This window comes from Triturus cristatus, chromosome 7, assembly GCF_964204655.1.
Source record: "Triturus cristatus chromosome 7, aTriCri1.1, whole genome shotgun sequence".
Lineage (NCBI taxonomy): Eukaryota > Metazoa > Chordata > Amphibia > Caudata > Salamandridae > Triturus > Triturus cristatus.
The window spans coordinates 60,985,409-61,002,412 of NC_140590.1; positions in this window are offsets into that span (position 1 = coordinate 60,985,409).

Sequence of the window (17,004 nt, forward strand, 5' to 3'; positions counted from 1 at the left end):
GTACATTGGGAGCCAGTGCGGCTGTCCAACCTGGGCTAAGGTGGGTTCGAAAGACACTAGAAGTTCTACTTGCTGCAGTGTTTTTATATCTTGAAGCCTGCTGGTGGCTTCTGCAGGAAGGCTCAGGTGGGTCTAATTATGGAACCTTCAGAGGCAGTGAGAAGGCATTTTAGCAGCACTGGGCAGGGCGCTATGTTTCATCTGGAAACATCAGAATGCAGTCTACACACCGACACAACTCACTCAGTGAATACTGAAACAAAATGGTGTAAATACTCAACACACATAAACTGATACCACTGGGGTAACTGATCAATGACACCACCAGCCTCTCAGCCCCTTGGAATCCTAATGAAGCTTTTGGGTTGTTTCAAAGTATTGGACTTTGATCTGTAAATTAGGTGGAAACTCACAGTGCACACAAATAGTGACAGTGCACTTACTGTGGTTACAAACCAATAAACAAATAAGCGCTGGTAAAGCCAAGGGGTCTGACATTGGGCACCAGTCTTTTGGCTATGTCAATGCTTGTTTTGTCATGGGTTTTGTAAAACCATATTGTTGGGGAAGCTGTCGGGCCCTCCTGAATCGACAAACAATTGTCTGTAAGCACTTTTTTACTCTAAAAAAAGCAGACATTGCAATACTTGGGAACTACTTTATTTGTGAATTTGTACCTTATAAAATGGAAGAATGCTGTCACTCACAGTGAGGTAGCCAATGACTGAAGGGGGCTGACCCTCTGCCCATACTGTATGCTGTAATGGGAAGAAGAACAATGCAAACATTACAATAAGAAGCAAATGGATGAAGAAAGATGGCTGAAAGCCCATGTAAGTAAATGTACAATGCATATAATTTTGGTAAAATCTAAAGGTCTAAGCTAATGTCAGACCCAAAAAAATTAAATTGCTAAAACAAAAGGTTTTGTGTAATGTAAAGAGCACACATTACCTTAATAGTCATTGACAGTTAAGGGAACTACTTTGTGTGTGGATGTGCTCCTGTGAAAGGGCATATGGAGTCAATCAAAGTGAAGTTAGCCAATGGCCAAAGTGGGTGGGCCCACTGGCCCATGCTGTGTGCTGTAGTGGGCAGATGAAAAATCGGAATGACACAATAACAGGCCAATGACTGTTGAAGGCTGGGTGAAAGCCTATGTAAGTATATTTCTGTACATCTGGCTTTATTAAAATCAACATTTCTTGGCTGAAGCGAGCCCAAACAATGTCTGCTGTTAAGATCCATAAATCCTTCCAAAAGGTTCCATACAACCATATAACTTCATATAATTGCACATAACCCTTAACTTTTTTTGGGTCAGCCATGGTCATACATGGGTGAGGGACACTGTCAATCCCATTCTTAGGCCCAGAGGGGCATTTCTGTCTCACCTCGCGACATTGGCGCTTTTGTGCATCATTCTGCCTCCTGTGGAGTGCTTGCACTGAAGGGCACGAGGGCCTGTTGTACACTCGGCCATCGCACTGTCTCATTCATTTCTCTATCTCGTTTTCTTGCACATTAACCTTTTCTGTTTTGACTCCTGCAGGACTTTTTAAATGTTTTTGTCACGTGTGTGGTCTGGCCATTCCAAATGAAACAGGAAGGAGGTGGACCATGATTTAGACATGTTGAAGCCAACACCAATCATGCCAACAATGCCACTAGCACCACTGCTAATACCACTAATATTAGTACTGGCAATGCCACCACCACAAAGGCAATAGCACCGTCAATGCAATTAACAAAGCACCCCCATCACCAACAAAACTACCCAAACCATCACAAGCAATAGCACTAATACTGCTACCACCACCAATGACTCTACCACCAACACCAAAATCTTCAATACTACCACCACCAATGCCACAGCACCACACCAACACACCCGCCAATACTAACACTTCCAAAACCACCAGCTTTATTCAACCATAGTACCATCATCAGTACCGCCACCAATACCATCACCACCTACACCACCAGTACCACAACTAGTACCACCACCACAAACACCATCACCCAAACCACTAATACTACTATATCTACCATCAGTACCAGCCCCTCTTTTACCACCACTATACCACATCAATGCCATCACCAATACCCCACGACCAACACCATCACTAACATAACCACCACAAATACCACCAGCAACGACATCAGTACCACAAACCACCTATCCCACCACCCTCAATCTCACCAATAGCACTAACTCTAGGCGCCACCAGTGGCACCACTACCAATGCCCCAATACCACTATCACCACTACCATCACACATAGCAACACCACCATCACAATACCAATACCACTCTCACCACTACCATCACACATACATCACATCACCACCATCACAATACCAATACCACATCCGATGCCACCAGCAGTGTACATCAGCGGCCCCACTACCACCAGTTATGCACCCAATAATAGCATTTCAATGCCACCCCAACACCAATACCACCATCACCACCACCACTACAAAGAATTGGCACAACCAAGCGGTGTGGTTTTATGTGCCGTTGCATGCAGACATCATTTCTGCATGTTTTCATGAACTGCGACATTAAACCCACATCTGTTGTCTTTGCAAATGCTTGTACTTTGAGTGACCCCTTTAAGCCACGGGTGTGTACTATCAGAATTGTGAATGGGCTTCAGAGAGAGGCACGCAGGTTTCCAAAGAAAAGGACCTCTATTTTGGAGAGAACAGAGTGTGCTGGGCAGTTCCCATTGGCTGGTGTAAAGCACAATGCTGCACACCCCACACCCGCCCCTTTCCTGCATCGCCAGTCAGAGTAACTCATTAGCAGCGCATTGCTGGATTGTTAACAAAGGTAATAGAGGGGTTCTCTTGAAGCCAGAGTCACAGGGGTTGTGTAATTACATCTAAAAATACACTCAAAGAAAAGGGCTGCTCCTAACTCCAAGGAAAGGGGGTGGGGAGCCCCTGCTCTGTTCTTTATGCCTCAAATCCACTCAGCCTGAAACATCTTTCATGTGTGTCCCGGGCATTGTTATTCGTTGTGTTGTTGTTGTTGCTGTACCTGTCCCCTGAGTGTGAGAAGCTTGATGTGCTGCTGCCAGTGCGGTATCCAGCCTGAGACTGGAAACATTCCACTGCTACTACTTGTGCTGTACCCAGTGTGTGTGTGAGGGAACCTGCACCGCCGGTACCTGTGCTGCACCCTGTCTGTGTATGAGGGAACCTTGCACCGCCGTTACCTGTGCTCTATCCAGACTGTGTGTGAGGGAACCTGCACCGCCGGTACCTGTGCTTCACCCAGTATGTGTGTGAGGGAACCTTGCACCGCCGTTACCTGTGCTCTATCCAGACTGTGTGTGAGGGAACCTTGCACCGCCAGTACCTGTGCTCTACCCAGTCTGTGTGTGAGGGAACCTTGCACCGCCGTTACCTGTGCTGCACCCTGTCTGTGAGTGAGGGAACCTTGCATAGCCGGTACCTGTGCTCTCTCCAGTATGTGTGTGAGGGAACCTTGCACTGCCGGTACCTGTGCTGCACCCTGTCTGTGTGCGAGGTAACCTTGCACTGCTTGTATCTGTGATCTATGCAGCTTGTGAGTGAGGGACCCTTACACTGCTGGTATGCTGGTATGTGTGTTCTACGCAGCCTGTGATTGAGGGAACCATGCACTGCTTGTATTTGTGATCTACACAGCTTGTGAATGAGGGAACCTTGCAATGCTGGTATGTGTGCTCTACCCAGTCTGTGAGCGAGGGAACCATGCACCGCAGGTACCTGTGCTGCACTCGGTCTGTGAGTGAGGGAACCTTGCACTGTTTGTACCTGTGCTTCACCCAGCTTGTAAGCGAGGGAGCCTTGCACTGCTCTGTGAGCGAGGGATTCATGCACTTCTGGTACCTGTGCTGCACCCAGTCTGTGTGTGAAGGAACCTTGCACTGCTGGGGCCTGTGCTCTACCCACTCGTGAACTGCAGCTGCTGGTACCCTGGTACATGTGCTCTACCCAGTCTGTGTGTGAGGGGACCTTGCACTGCTAGTATGTGTGCTCTGCCCAGTCTGTGAAGGAGGGAACCTTGCACCGCTGGTACCTGTGCTCAACCCAGCCTGTGTGCGAGGGAACCACGCACTGCTGTTACCTGTGCTCTACCCAGTCTGAGAGCGAGGGAACCTTGCACTGCCGGTACCTGTGCTCAATCCAGTCTGTGTGCGAGGGAACCTTGCACTGCCTGTACCTGTGCTCTACACAGTCTGTGTGTGAGGGAACCTTACTCTGCTGGTACCTGAGCTCTACCTAGCCTGTGTGCGAGGGAACCTTGCACCACCGGTACCTGTGGTCTACCCAGTCTGTATGCGAGGGAACCTTGCACTGCCAGTACATGTGCTCTACACAGCCTGTGATTGAGGGAACCTTGCACTGCTTGTACCTGTGCTCTAATCAGTCTGTGAGTGAGGGAATCTTGCACCACCAGTACCTGTGCTCTACCCATTCTGTGTGCGAGGGAACCTTGCACTGCTGCTACCTGTGCTTCACCCAGCTTGTAAGCGAGGGAGCCTTGCACTGCTCTGTGAGCGAGGGATTCATGCACTTCTGGTACCTATGCTGCACCCAGTCTGTGTGCGAGGGAACCTTGCACTGCTGCTACCTATGCTTCACCCAGCTTGTAAGCGAGGGAGCCTTGCACTGCTCTGTGAGCGAGGGATTCATGCACTTCTGGTACCTATGCTGCACCCAGTCTGTGTGCGAGGGAACCTTGCACTGCTGGGGCCTGTGCTCTACCCACTCGTGAACTGCAGCTGCTGGTACCCTGGTACATGTGCTCTACCCATTCTGTGTGCGAGGGAACCTTGCACTGCTGCTACCTATGCTTCACCCAGCTTGTAAGCGAGGGAGCCTTGCACTGCTCTGTGAGCGAGGGATTCATGCACTTCTGGTACCTATGCTGCACCCAGTCTGTGTGCGAGGGAACCTTGCACTGCTGGGGTCTATGCTCTACACAGTCTGTGTGCGAGGGAACCTTGCACTGCCGGTACCTGTGCTCTACCCATTCTGTGTGCGAGGGAACCTTGCACTGCTGCTAACTATGCTTCACCCAGCTTGTAAGCGAGGGAGCCTTGCACTGCTCTGTGAGCGAGGGATTCATGCACTTCTGGTACCTATGCTGCACCCAGTCTGTGTGCGAGGGAACCTTGCACTGCTGGGGCCTGTGCTCTACACAGTCTGTGTGCGAGGGAACCTTGCACTGCTGGGGCCTGTGCTCTACCCAGTCTGTGAGCGAGGGAACCTTGTACTGCTGGTACCTGTGCTGCACCCAGTCTGTGTGCGAGAGAACCTTGCACTGCTGGGGCCTGTGCTCTACCCAGTCTGTGTGCCAGAAAACCTTGCACCGCCGGTACATATGTTCTGCCCAGTCTGTGTGCGAGGGAACCTTGCACCGCAGGTACCTGTGCTCTACTCAGCCTGTGTGCGAGGGAACCTTGCACCACCGGTACCTGTGCTCATTCCAGTCTGTGTGCGAGGGAACCTTGCACTGCTGTTACCTCTGCTCTACACAGTCTGTGTGCGAGGGAACATTACTCTGCTGGTACCTGTGCGCTACTCGGCCTGTGTGCGAGGGAACCTTGCACTGCTACTACCGCTGCTCTACCCAGCCTGTGAGTGAGGGAACCTTGCACTGCCTGTGTGTGCAGTACCCAGTCTGTGAGCGAGGGAACCGTGCACTGCTGGTACCCGTGCTCTACCCAGACTGTGTGTGAGGGAACCTTGCACTACTGTTACCGGTGCTCTACCCATTCTGTGATTGAGGGAATCTTGCACTGCTGGTACTTGTGATCTACTTAGCCTGTGAGCAAGGGAACCTTGCACTGCTGGTACCTGTGCTCTATCCGACATGTAACTGAGGGAACCTTGCACCGCCGGTACATGTGCTCTACCCAAACAGCGTGCGAGGGAACCTTGCACCGCCGACACATGTGCTGTACCCAGACTGCGTGCGAGGGAATCTTGCACTGCTGGTACCTGTGTTCTACCCAGACTGTGTGCGAGGGAACGTTGCACTGCTGGTACCTGTGCTCTACCCAGTCTATAGGTGAGGGAACTTTCCACTGCTAGTATCTGTGCTCTATTCAGCCTGTGATCGAGGGGAACCTTGCACTGCTGGTACCTATGATGTATCCAGCCTGTGAGTGAGGGAATCTTGTACTGCTGGTATCTCTGCTGTATCAAGCCTGTAAGTGACGGAACCTTATACTGTTGGTATGATGGTATATGTGCTCTACGCAGCCTGTGATTGAGGGAACCTTGCACTGATGGTGTATCTATCGTCTGTGATTGAGGGAACCTTGCACCACCGGTACCTGTGCTCTGACCAGTGTGTGTGCGAGGGAACCTTGCACTGCAGGTATCTATGCTCTGCCCAGTCTGTGTGTGAGGGGACCTTGCACTGCTGGAACCTGTGCTGTACCCAGTCTGTGAGCGAGGGAACCTTCCACTGCTTGTACCTGTGCTGTACCCAGTCTATGTGCAAGGGAACCTTTCACTGCTGGTACCTGTATTATACCCAGTCTGTGAGCTAGGGAACCTTGCACTGCTGGTACTTGTGTTCTACCCAGACTGTGTGCGAGGGAACCTTGCACTGCTGGTACCTGTGCTCTACCCAGTCCGTGAGTGAGGGAGCCTTGCACTGCTGGTACCTGTGCTCTACCAAGTCTGTGAGTGAGGGAACCTTGCACTGCTGGTATGTGTGATCTACTCATCCCGTGATTGAGGGAACCTTGCACTCATGGTATCTGTGATCTATGCAGTCTGTGAGCAAGGGAACCTTGCACTGCTGGTATGTGTGCTCTACACAGCCTGCTTGAGGGAACCTTGCACTGCCGGTAACTGTGATCTACCCAGCCAGTGAACAAGGGAACCTTGTACTGCTCTACCCAGCGTGTGAGTGAGGGAACCTTACACTCCTGGTTCCTGTGCTCTACTCAGTCTGTGAGAGAGGGATCCTTGTACTGCTTTTACCTGTCCTCTACCCAGTCTGTGTGTGAGGGAACTTTACTCTGCTGGTACCTGTGCTCGACCCAGCCTGTGTGCAAGGAAACCTTGCACAGCTGGTACCTGTGCTCTACAAAACCTGTGATTGAGGGAACCTTGCACTGCTTGTATCTGTGCTGTACCCAGTGTGTGTGCGAGGGGACCTTGCACTGCTGGTACCTGTGCTGTACCCAGTGTGTGCACGAGGGACTCTTGCACTACTGGTACCTGTGCTGTACCCAGTGTGTGCGCGAGGGACTCTTGCACTACTGGTATGTGTGCTCTATGTATCCTGTGATTGAGGGAACTTGCACTGCTGGTACCTGTGCTCTACCCAGTCTGTGAGTGAGGGATCCTTGCACTGCTGGTATGTGCGCTCTACCCAGTCTGCGAGTGAGGGAGCCTTGCACTGCTGGTACCTGTGCTCTACCCAGTCTGTGAGTGAGGGAGCCTTGCACTGCTGGTACCTGTGCTCTATCATCATCAGGAATCATGGAAACAGTGTACTACTTTTCGCTCAGTCACTCATGCTCACTTTGTCTCAGGGAGATACACAGAATAAACGGTGGGGACGTTTTTCAATAAGCATTTATTGAACCTGCGTCATTATAGTGTAAAGTAGGTGTGTTGAAACAACCATTAGACAGTAACAGATATAAATCAAGATTCAGGGGTACACCGAAGGGTTTAGTATCCATAGGCCAGACCCACGATATGTACAAAGAGAACATTCAGGGGTAGTGACATCATACAGTCTTGGAAAAGTTGTGCCTCGATTGGCTAAAAACCTCTTCACTGTCCCAGGTGAAACATCAGTTATCCTTACTCTCTGATGAGGTGGAGCTAAGGGATTTTTTCTTAGGTCCCAGAAAGCCACGTCAGAAACGTATCTTACTATACTCTACTCATTGCACCTAACAATACTACAAAGGTCTTTGGCATTATATGGGAGGTGACTAATCCAGATTGCCTGAAAAGAGAAATCCCCCGTCACAGGAACTATGGGATAACCTTGCTTTATTTTTTTTAGGAAAAAATAAATAAGATCCTTGAGGAGATCAACATCTCCGCTCATCCGATTATCCTCCCCGTACCCGGAACACTAGATGCAGCTTATTCTTGGAGCCCCTTCCCCATGTGCCTTGCAATCTGCCCGATCCACCAACTTCTTGGTTAGCTTCAATTGCTGTCTGGAGAAGATCCAAACTATCTCGGTCGATGATTTTTGCTTCTGAGCTAACTCATATCCTCAGGCTCCCCACTTGATCCCATGCCTTCTAGTATTTGGAAACTGACAAATCCTTCCCGTTGCTGCAACAGGTTTACAATCGGTCTCTAAATACGGGTACGGTGCCACAAAGCTGGAAAAAAGCTATTGTCTCCCTTATTTTGAAACAATCTTCCCTAGATCCAGCCATGCCTGGTAACTACAAGCCAATTTCTCTGTTGCCTTTTCCGATTAAGCTACTTGAATGCCATGTTAGCAAAAGCGTTTCTACCAACTAGAACTCCACTCTCAGTTGGAAAATGAACAGTTTGGTTTCAGAACTGTGCATGGAACGGAATCGGCCCTTCTCCCGGCCATGGATGAGCCTCGGATGCTAGTAGATGGTGTTACGTCAGCTATTCTGATCTTACAAGATTTATCTGCCGCCTTCGACATAGTAAATCACAATATTCTTCTGGAAAGACTCACCATGGCCAGGATAAGGGGCACTGCTCTGAGCTGGATGTACTCCTACTTGTCGGAGCGACAACAGGCCACTGCTCTGCTTTTAAGGATGTCAAGTATGCCTCAAGGGTCGGCCCTCAGTCCCTTTCTGTCTAATCTTTATGAGGCCTCTAGTGACCCTTATTAAAACTCACAATATCCATCTAGTTAGCTACACTGATGACACACAGCTAATTCTGGCACTAGGCAGAGACCACCAGATAGAGATTATGACCTTCTACAACTGCATGAAGAAAATTGCTACATAGCTTAATGCCAACCCATTGAAATTCAAAGGCGACAAGACAAAGCTCTTGTGCTGCTCTGCCTACAAAATCCCTTTTAGTCCCCGAGCCAACGTTTGGCCTTTAACTACCCAGAAAAAAACATCCTTCTTGGACTCGGTGCGTAATTTGGAGGTTACCTTCAATAGCAAGTTATCCTTGGAAGGCAGCGTCACTAAAACAGCTGGGCTCTGGTTTCCGCTTTTACGAGATTTGAGGGACCTTATCGCTTCGCTTTCAACATCCGCCAAAACTTTGGTCGTACGCAGCGTGATCCTGAGCAGGCTGAATTACTACAATGCTCTCCTACTAGGAGCTCCAGACTTCTTACTGCAAATGCTACACTGAGTCCAGGCCGCTGCAGCCAAACTGGCTCTGAATAGGCAATCGCCCATCTGCATCGGATGCGCTGAAGGAGCTTCACTCGCTCCCGACCAGGCAAAGAATCTCCTTTAAAGCCCTCTGTGTTGTCTTTAAGGCTCTTCAGGGCTGTGGCCCAATCCACTTCAAGAATGCCTTCCAGAAGTATGCTCCGGGGAGATGCCTCGGTCCTCATCAGCCAAGCTTGTTTGCAGTCCCATGAAGACCTGACAGTCTCAGTGATGGCCACCCAGCCTTGAGGCGACGTCCAGCCTCTCTGAGGCTTTCAACTGACCTCCTACAGTTCAGGAAGTCTCTGAAAACGTGGCTCTTCCCCCACTAGCTTCCACTGCCTCTCTCCCCCTCTAGCTGCTGTCCAACTCCCGGTTGGTTGCTCTAGCACCAGGATACCTTTTAGCTGACAGTGCGCTTTATGAATGTCAAAATAAATAAATAAACCATAATTACATAAGCAACGCCTCTTGGAAAGGCATTCTAATGAAACTTCTTTGGTCATTCCTTCTTTAACGACCCCCTCCCCACCCTTTTCATCCTACTTGAAGTACTGCCTGTAGTTGCAGGACCTGCCATGCCAAGCTGCGGTGCAAAGGTCGAGCTAGTGGCAGATGTAGTGGGGGTGGGAATAGGTCGAGGGGTATCCTTGGCTTACCTTTGGGATGCCTGTGGACCCCCATGCCAGCCCGCCAAGGCCCGTTTATGTACCTGTTTATAATATTTATAATGTAGCCATTGAGCCAAGCTCCATTTTGAGGTGTGACTAAGAGTGCAGGCGCGGTCTCAGAGCAACTAGGCCAGTGGGTACCAATGTGTGTGCTTATGTACTAGGCCCCACCCACTCTGTCAGCCACTGTACGTATGATGTCAGTGCGGCGTCTACCACGCAGCGCTCCACTCATTCCAGCGATGTGGGAAGGACACACGCGTGCATGACTGTCTACGTGCATCAATAGCTGGCTATCTTGCATCTGTATGTGTAGGAGAGAAAGAAAATAAAGAGAGAGGGAGAAGCAGGGAAGGGGAGGGGGACAGAGAGAGAGAGTGAGCACTAGGGATAATGTAGTGATGTAATTGTTACCTTTTTGGACTTGGCTGCGTCCAGTCCCCTGATTCTGTCGGTTAGAATGTTCATGCCGCGGCGTTCCAGTAATGTCAGTTGGTCCTTGGCTGGCGTTGGTGGAACACGCTCGTATGCCGCTCTGAGGAACTATTTGTCTGTTCCTGAAGGCTTCGGTGTCCAGTGTCATTACTACATTTCTTGGCGACGAGGATGGGATAACCAGAGAGGGATGCAGAGAACCACGCCCACATACACAACAAGACATGAAACCCAGAGGCAACCACAGGACACCCAGACGTTGTTTTTAAGCTGCATCCACACAGCACACAGTCTCTGGTGTTGGTTTTACATATTCTGAGAGCTGTGTGGCAGTCTCTAAACCCGAGAAGTGGCACACGTAACAATGAGAGACACGGGAGTAGCCACAGGGAGACCCAGAGACAGGTAGAGTGAGGCATCCAGAGACAGACACATGGACAGGCATGCAGAGAATAACCACAGAAACAAACACTCAGAGTCAGCCATGGATGCAGCAACAGAAGGATGCCCAGAGGCCACTAGAAAGAGCAGCATTAAGATATACACAAAGTCACACATTGAGGCAGCCATGGAACAATAACCAGATTCAAGCACAAAGAAAGCCAGATGGAGAGACAAAAAGAGGGAGAAAAAGCAATCGGGCAACAAACTGCTCATGAGCTGGTATTTCCAGCTTAACTCATTCTGTTAATTTTGAACTGTAAAGCTGGCGCGCCAGGGACCCCCAGTGAAAGCAGGGGAAATGGGTGCACTGCTCCTGCTGTGTAGTGAAAAACTCTGCCATAGTTTGACTGCGGTTGGCCCTTCTCTCCCCAGGGCCACTCTGCCACCAATGACAGCTACACCTCAGGTGTGTGTGGGTTCATAACTCCAAATCTGCCTGCTGCCTTAGGGGCATATGTACGAGCCTCTATCGCCACAGGAACGTCACTTTTAGTGATGTTCCTGTGGTGATATGGGCTTCGCCTTATTTGCACTTACACTTAACTTGGCTTAACGCTGCCTTGAAAATAAGGCACCCTTTCAAGCTATACTTAGCGTGAAAGGAGCAGGCAATGGGTGTTGTGGTAAGCGTTCCACTGGAACACCAATTGATTTTGACGCTGCCCCCCTATTTACAAGGGTGGCGTAAATGTGGGTCAGCGCAAAAATTAAGACCAAAGAAAACCTGGTCTTACCCTGGTGAAATGAGGAGACCTTCCTGCACATAAACAGTCATTCCCCTCAACGCAGACACCCTTGCACTATGGTGCTAAATTAGCACCAGCACAGGGGGAAACGCAAGGGGACCGCTTACTTACAGTTTTCCTGGAAAACAGGTGCCGGGAACCTACCCATCCCTCTGCCTCGTTGGGAGGAAGTGAGGTATATGGACCCAGTGGGTTTAAGTAGCAGAGAAATGACCCGGAAGTGGAAGGTCGAGGCACATGCGGCGGCCATCTTTAAAGGGTGTTGAAGCTACAAGCTTCCGGTTAAAACGGTGTCGGCCATCTTAGAACGTGGTATGCATGTGGCATACGCAGGTCAATAAATATACGACAGTCATCTTTGAAGGGGGTAGAAACTTAAAGCTATTGATCAAAGCTATGGCGGCCATCTTATAACGTGGAATGCGCATAGCATCCAGAAGGTGAGTACTGTATTGGAACGGTCACATGTGCGCGTGTATGCGCTAAAGTGTGCCCACCCTCGTGGGACATCTTGAGGCCAACGCCATAGGCAATGTAAAAAGTGGTGAAGGAAGTACCCAATTGACTGACATTATCGGTCTGCAGGCCGAAGTCAGACAATCATAGTGGGACACACAGGTCACGCAGTGGAGTGATTTCAAGTCGGTGAAGTCCCGGCATTGGGATGTGAACACTGACACCTCTACATGTGATAAATCCTGATTGGATGTCATGATAGTTATCACATGTAAGAGATGAAAGAGGGAGTCCATATGGCCACGGGGACAGAGACTGTATGAAGCCAGGCTTGGTTATTGTGGCAAATATATCGTGTTCAAGGGATACTAAGTCCCCGCTGCTGATGGCTAGTATCTGCAGTCAGTGACATCACCTGCATGCAGTGGGAATCAAAGTGACCGATAGTGGGGGAGGAGGCTCTAATTATTTACCTCCCCCCACGGAATATCCTTATTGAGCCCATCTCTGTCGCAGGATAGTCTGAAAATCCAGCGTTGCTGTCTCCTAAAGAGACCCTGTTTGCTACGATTGGGGTGGGCCTCAATCACTGTCCACCTTAAGCTATCAGGTGCGTGTCCCTTCTCTGTGAAATGTTGACAGAGTTTGGTAGTTAGTCTGTTGCAGCGTATGTTGCTTCGGTGCTCCATAATCCTGACCTTCACTGCCCTGGTTGTCATGGCAATGTACCTCTGTTTACAAGGGCAAGTAATGGTGTAAAATCAATTATTGGTGTTGCAATTGTGTGAGGCATTTGGACCCATCTAAAACTGGGCGACAGCTGTAGTTCTTTGGCTCTCTCAGTAAGAGGGCACACGGAACACAAGCCACAGGCTGAGTGACCTGTGACCGGAGGTAAACCCCATAAAGTTGGTTGGTTATTGTGGTGTGGACCGGGGCGGGGACGTGTGTGGACCAAAAGGTCCTTCAAGTTGCTGGTACGTTTGAACGCAAATCTGGGAGGGGCCAGTGCCAGGTTCCCTGTCTGTATGATTTGTTTAATCCTGTTCGAATGTGGGGGGAATGTCGTCACACAGGTCACTATGTCCTCCTCAGTTTTGGGTATTTTCACAGGTAAGGCCTCCCTGTTATTGTTCCTGGCCCTCTTCCTGGCAGTGTTAATGCTGTGTACCGGGTAATCCCTTTGTATTAGAATGTGTGTGAGTTGTGATGCCACATCGTCATAATCCCGGGAGGTGCTGCAATTACGCCTAAGGTGCAGGAACTTCCCAAACAGAAGGTTGTCCCTAAGAGCCTTTGGATTATGGCTCCCATACAGTAACAAACTGTTACGGTCAGTTGTTTTTTTGTGAACCGTGATGTGTAATCTACCCTCCGTCAGTGTTATCTCAAATCCAGAAATGGAATATGAGTGTCAGAGATGGTGTTTGTGAAGCGTAAGTACAGGTTGAGTGTGTTCACCCACCTACAGAACTCGCTACATGTCTGTACATCCCCCTTCCAGAATACCAAGATGTTGTCTATGTACCGTCGCCATAGGAGTATGTACCGGGAGAATGGGTTGGAGATGTCGAAAATGCACCTTGCCTCAAAGGCTGCCATGTCCAGTGTGGACCCAATCAACTGACTGCAGTGCATCAAGATAGGTCCTGAAGAATTGCAGAGTGATTTACACACATAGCGCAAGAAACATGTTGACCATGACTGCACACATATAGACACCTCCGACCATTATAATCGGCGGTATCCCTGTTCTGGTTTTATTAGAGGCGAGTGGGCTCGCAGATTAAGATTTATTTTGGAGCACCACCTCGCCTCATTTTATTTCTACTCACATCACCTCACATCTACACCACTAGGCCCCTCATACGCACCTCACCTATACGGCTTGGGAAAAAGATCTCCGACAACAAGCCCCTCATAGGGTGCCCGTCAGGCATTGCAGCACGGGCCTGATGAGGAACAAGCCCTATGATGAAGCATGACACCCAAATGGGTGTGTGAGGGCTCCACTTCCAAAATTGGAAAACACCCACACTCTACCACTGAGTAAGGGTGTTGACCAACCCAGCCTCCTTCTCTTCTTTCCCCACCCGACAGGAACTGCATACTCCCTCGGTGCTACATTATACCTGCGTCAGGTATAATGTATGCAGGGTGGGCGTTCCCATGCAAAAAAGGCTCAATTTCACTGTGCCACTCTGCAGCAGGCTTAAGGAGTGATGCAGGCTCTTGTACATGGGAGTCGTCCATGTGTAATGACACATAGCTGGAGTTGCGTCTGTTTTCGACACACTCCAGCAATGTGTCATCACTGCGCCAACAGATACGTCAGGATTCCTGACGTATCTGTTAGATCCTTGTGACATAGAGCGCCGTAGTTTAAATACGGCGCATCCATGGTGTCGCATGGAGGGCGCACTGAAAAGTATTGCATGGCTGTTTCTTTCCAGCGATGCAACACTTTTCATAAGTGAGGCCCTGTATTGTTATAAAGTGGCGCACAGTCCGGTCCAGAATGTGCCAGAAGCGCTGTGCTGTGTGAGAGAAGCAATCAATGTGCTGTTTTAGTGACAGTGTTTGGACTGACCTTCCTCTGTGTGACAATTCTTTCCACAGCACTTTTCAGGAGACTACACCAAATAGGTCTTGAGAGTTTATTCCTTCTAGGCGCTGCACTGTTTCTCAACTGATATATATGTTGCAGATACTTTATGCAGCTGAAAAACAAAAGCTTGTTGTTTCAAAACAAAGAACGCATTATGGCAGCCATCATGCACGAGGCAGGTCCTCTCTCCTCCAGGTCAGCTTCTCTTTGGTGGAAGCCTCATGAAAAGCTTGTTCTTATTCAAAACAACGTGGATTTACATAGTAGTTAGCTCAACCTACAGCACTTCTGGCATTTCTAAGCACTATAAAGAGCATGTTATAGATATCAAACTTCATGGCACTCACTTTGCCAGCATTAAAAGCGTTGAAGTCTCAGTCGGCCTTTCCAGGACTCAAACCTGTGAGCTGCATGCTTATTGCACGGATCCTCTCTCTCATAACAGACATCAGCCCTTTCTTGCCCTACACCTTCCTATTTACATATCTGTTCTGTCCCCCACCCTCATCCCGACACACATTTCTTTCTTTCTCTCTTTCTCTTTCTTTCTCTCTTTCTCTCTTTCTGTCTTTCATTGTCTTTCTTTTTTTCTCTCTTTCTTTCTCTCTTTCTTTCTTTCTCTCTCCCCTTGTATCTCACTCCTACTTTCTTACTCTCTCCTGTCCTCTTCCTTTCTCCTCCATCACACACCTCACCTTCCTTTCCCCACCTATTCACTTCTTCCACACCCCTCACAAACCTTATCCATGTCTTCCTCCCCTTCTGTTCTCCTGCCCTTCTGACACACATTACTCCCTTGACACTTTCTTCTTCTCCTCTTCTGTCTTCCTCTTTGACTGCCCTCAAACAACTCAGCTTCCCGTCTCTCCCTTTATGTGCCTAAGCTTTCTTTCACTCATCTGGCTCCTTTCTTTCCCCTGCTCACACATCTCAGCTCTTTTTCTCCTCTCTTCCCTTTGACACAGCCTGCTCTTTCTTTCCCTTCCCTCTGCCTCCTTTTTTCCTTCACTCACTTCAGCTCTTTCGTTTCTTCCCTTTCAATCTCCTCAGCTCTTTATTTCTTCCCTTTCACTCACCTCAGCCCTTTCCTGCCCTCCCCTCTGTCTCCTTCCTTCCTTCACTCACCTCAGCTCTTTATTTCCCTTCCCTCTGTAATTCCTTCACTCACCTAAGCTCTTTATTTCCCTTCCCTCTGTCTCCTTCCTTCACTCACCTCAGCTCTTTGTTTCTTCCCCTTTCACTCACCTGAGCTCTTTATTTCCCTTCCCTCTGTCTCCTTCCTTCACTCACCTTGTTTCCCTTCCCTTTCACTCACCTCAGCTTTTTATTTTCCTTCCCTTTCACTCACCTCAGCTCTTTATTTCCGTTCCCTCTGTCTTCTTCCTTCCTTCACTCATCTCAGATCTTTCGCCCCAGTACTGGGTGAAAAAGGTTGTGCGTGGGTCGCGATGCTTAGGGTTTGATAATTCCGATTGGTTGTAGTTCCCTGCGCAGGTGTAGTAGCTCCTCCAGTACTCTGGAGGCCTCATTTACAAGCCCAATGCACCGCCAGTGCATCACTTTTTTGATGTAACAGCAGCGTAATGTGCTTCCCCATATTTAGAAGGCCACGTAAAGTCACCAGGAGTGACCTTTCATGGCCTTGTAAATATGGGACCCTTTCACGCATTACTCTACGTGAAAGGGGCGTTCCATGGGTGGTTTTGTGGGTGTTCCCACACAACATCCAAGGACTCTGACACTTTCCCACATTTACAATGTTTTGTAAAGCTGGGAACGCGTCAGAATCCTACGCCTCCCCAGGAGAGGTGTAGGAGTGGCACAACTAGAAGAAATACATTTATTTCTCGTCATTCTTTCCTCTTTCTATGCGTGTGAAAATGCCATCAATGAAAATGTCATAAATTATTGTTTTTTGCAGGAAGGTGTCCTTTACTGCACAAAAACAATCATCCCCGCGATGCAGGCACCCTTGCAACACGACGCAAGTGTGCCTGCGCTGGTGAATGGCAGCCAATTGAGCGCCAGTGCACCGGAAAGCATACAGATGCGTCGTATTGTTGTTAATTCATCGCATCCCTGTACTTTAAGATGATGCAGCTCATGCAGCATAATAGTTTGTGGCGCCAGGCTGCGTAATTTATTTGTAAATTTGTAAATGATGCCCTGGGTCTTTTGTGGAAAGATTGTGGGATGTGGTGCGGATTCCCTAGCGTCTAATGCTTCTTCACACTTGATCAGTTTATTGGAACTCACACAGGGTTAATT